This window comes from Alligator sinensis, unplaced genomic scaffold (genome assembly GCF_000455745.1).
Source record: "Alligator sinensis unplaced genomic scaffold, ASM45574v1 scaffold1097_1, whole genome shotgun sequence".
Lineage (NCBI taxonomy): Eukaryota > Metazoa > Chordata > Crocodylia > Alligatoridae > Alligator > Alligator sinensis.
In genome coordinates, this window is record NW_005841950.1 from 1,982,477 (window position 1) to 1,986,297 (window position 3,821).

A 3,821-nucleotide genomic window follows, 5' to 3' on the forward strand; every position below is an offset into this window, starting at 1 on the left:
GCCTCGCCCAAACCACCGGTGCAATAAACAAAACGAAACACAAGCCCCTAGGCTGCAACATAACCATAAGCCGACTGGCTCCAACCACACTGCTCCAACATCTTGGAGCTGACTCTCAAGCAGTACCCGCGGGTGCTTCTCGCATCTCTCCCCCCAGGAGCTCCTGCCTCTTTGGCTGCTAGCAGGGAACTGCCAGCCTGGCCTCAGCCCTGGGCTTTATAAGGGCCAGGCCCTGCCCCCTTCTGGCCAGCTGACTCCCATTAGTTGCCCCAGCAACCCGCAGCTGTTCCCATTATGTTCTGCCAGGGCTCTTTCTCCCTGGCAGTTTTTTCCTCCTTAGGAGCAAGGCACTGAGGTGCCCTGCGACAGGCTGGCACCAGGCACCGGGCTGGTCCTGAACTCCAGGGAGCTACTGGAGTCCTCCAAGGAGGAGCTGCTGGTCAACGTGGTACTTGTGGACTCCTCAGAGCTATCGGTGTCCTCCGAGGAGGAGCTGGTGCCAGTCATCCCAGGAGGAGCTGTGGCTCAGGCTGGGGCTGCTGTAGGCCCGGCTCAGCTCCTGCCCCAGGGCGGCTAGGCCCTCGTCCCCGGCTTGGCAGGGGGCTGCTTCCTGCTGCAGGGCTGCAGGGCCGGGCTTCATGCTGCCTGATGACCCAGGAGGGGAGCTGCATGGCTCTTTGGGTGCTTGGTGCTCTGATGGTACTGGCTTCCGCCTGCCTGGGTGCACTCCATTTGGACTTGGAGGTGGTGGATTTCATTCCCTCCTTTCTCCTGCCACTGGAAACTGCTGGGTTTTTTTCGGCAGCAGATGGGGCACAGCCACTTTCTTGCCTTGATAGGCCCTTCCTCATCATGGCAGGTGGGGCCCCAATCCTCCTGCCCAGGCTCCCTGCTGCTCTCTTCTCCCATGGAGAGCACCTTGGCGGTCCTCCTCCTTAGCACCCGCCGCAGCCTGTCCATCCTGGCACTGAGCAGGAACAGTCATCAACTGGGGTTCAAAGCATCCCCTTCACACTTATCTATCCCTCCTCCACTCATCCAGGAGACAGGCAGGTGAACCCTGGGTTTCACCCATGCCCACAGCCTCCTGGCGCTACAGTTGGCAGGTGGGGAGAGCCCTGGGCTCAGGGTCAAAAACCTGCAGCTGGTTTGGACACACAGCTCCCTGATCCTCTTTTCACCTCTCACCTCACGTGACTGGCCATGGGGTGAAGCCCATGGGAGTTGGGTATGCCAAGTAGAGGAGGACAGGGGGCTCCTTGCCTGGGTCCTGCGGGAACCTGTCAGGCACGACTTTGGGCTACCTGCATGCTCAGTCTGGGCAGCGCGGGCTGAGCGGGGAAGGCTGGGGAGCTTCAGCACCTGGGGATGTTTCCAACCTGAATAGAAGTGGTGTGAGAGAGCACCCGGGGCTGAATGCCCACGTTACAGGGGGTGGATTTCTTGCCCGTTTCTGCATTTCCTGCAGAGATGAGAAGCCCCAGTGGCACCGCAGGCCCCTCACCTGCCCTGGGGGATGGAGCGCTGCTGGGCGGGTCCTCACAGGCCCTGGGGACATTGCACTCCTCCCTCCAGCTTCGGTACTCAGGTCTCCTGCCTCGCCTCCGATGGATGTCCCACGCCACCTCAACCTGCAGTCACTGCCTTGATGGGGGCGACGCCTACCCCTGAAAGGGACTATGCCATCCTGTTGGAAGCCATCCCCTTGCACAGCCTTTTCCCCCAAAACAAATCTACACCTCTCCTCTCACCCGCCCCTTCCCCTCTCTGCTTGTTCACACGAGGACCCTTGTTCCTCCTGGACCTTCTCTTACCCGCCCTTTCCTGCCATCCAAAGAAGACTCCTGCCACCCTCCACTGGACACTTTCCACCTTACAGCTGCTACTGACTTGTCCCTGGAGCTTTACTGCATGCCTGTTGGTACCCAGGAGAGACCAATTCCCCTGCTCTGCACCATCAAGAAAGATGGCTCCAAATGAATTGTAACCAGTGTCCAGGCAACACTGGCTTTGCACTGTGCTCCAGTCATCCTGGCAGGGAAGGGAGCCCTGTCCTGGGAAGCAATGGAGAAGAGTTGCAACACCCATGCCAGGAAAGATGTTCTGAACTGGAGATAAAACACACAGATGGTTAAAGGAGAAACATTTCTTATCATGGCCTAGGCAGGGGGTGGCATCCAGAGCATGCCAGGCTCCTGCGTCCTATGCACAGAGCTGCAGGGAGTGTTACTCAGCCCCCTACACCAAAGGCAGGGTCCTGTCAGCTCTGTCTTGATGTTTCACATTTTTTCTGAATGCAGGCCACAAGCTGGAAAGCACAAGAGACCCTCGCTCCCCTCCCAGCGCCTCTGGCAGTGTTGCCCAAGGACCCGATCCTGACCTGCTCACTCCTGGGTGAGGGATTGCAGAACGAAATCCTCCCCAAAACTGGTTTTCCTGTTGCTCTCCTACTGGCGCCTGATGATTGCTAACAGAAACAAGACGGGACATTTAAATCACATGAACATGTAGGAAATACTTACTCATCCCCCTGGACTGTGATTTTAAGGACGAAATGAATTGATCTGGGTTTGTGCTTCAATTCTGCCCTTCTTTAAAAGGGAGGAGAAACCCTGTCTCCAGGTGTCTGCAGTGGGGCAGCTCGGCTGGGCACGGCTCCGTTTCCTCCCTCTGGGCTTTACACAAGAACAAAAAACCCCCGAGAGCAAGGCACAGACCAGATGCCTGCTCTTGACTGAACACAACCTGCAGGATCGGGTCCCACTGCCCTCCCTGGTCCCATTGCTGGTGGGGCTGGTTCAAATCCGACCCCATCAGGCCATGTCCCCCTGCTACACGTCATCCAGGAGCAGGAGGACGCCTGCCCCACGGCTCTTTCACGTCTCAATCTGACAACGCCCTGGGGCAAGAGGCCTCCTGTCGACACCCGCGTTGCCCTCGGGCGGGGGCACAAGAGAGGCAGCGCTCTCCACACCCGACTTAGCCATCTGTGCAGACCCCGGGCGCCCGGCAGCACCGCTCCAGCCTCCGCCGGCAACTGCCTGGAATCCTGCGGCGCCGCAATGATATGAACACTGCTGCGGCAACGCCCGGTGACCAGCTCCATCGCCCCCCCGCACCCAGCACCGCAGCCCCTCCAGCCCCTGAGGCACCGCCATGTCCCCCGGGGCCACTCTCCACGCAGCCTGGGCACAGGTGTCCCTCAGGGCAGACCAGGCGCTCCCCAGATCAAGGGCGGGGGTGGGAAATGCCCAGTCCACTCACCCACTTTTCCACAACCACATTGTTTTTCACTGGTGCCAACATGAGGAACGGGCATGGAGGGCACTGCATGGAGCTGTGTGCATGGCACCAGCCTGTCGGGCTCCCTGGGTTTGCTCTGCACTCCCTTCTCTGAACGGATGCAGAAGACCAGGCACAGGGTCGTGCACCAACCCTACACCCAAAGCCTCTCTCGGGCTGCTCCAGCAACCCCAGGAAGCAGAGCCTAGGAAGCCTCATGACAGGACCTTGGAAGCCCACAGGCGGCATGGGAGAGACCAACTGATACATCTCCAGTTGCCAAAACAGCCCTGCAGCAAAAGGCCCCTGCCACTTAAATGCCAACCCCAATGCTGGCAGCTCTCCCAGCCCATGCCCAGCTGGGGGACCCTGGGGTCCAGCTTGCTTCCTGTGTGTGTGAACTATCCTATCCCACCATGCCCTGAATACATGTCTGGGAGTCTGACCAACTCCAAGCAGGAAGACACCTCTAACTCTTTCCTGTTCCTAACCCTGACCCCAACCCCGACCCTAACCAGCACTCAGCTGCTTCAGCAGGA

At 59.2% G+C, this 3,821-nt stretch overlaps 1 pseudogene; it reads right to left on the bottom strand.

Annotated features, from left to right (window-relative positions):
- Window positions 1-360: 360 nt before the first annotated feature.
- LOC112549717 lies at window positions 361-960 on the bottom strand (annotated as a pseudogene).
- Between the last annotated feature and the right edge of the window lie 2,861 nt (window positions 961-3,821).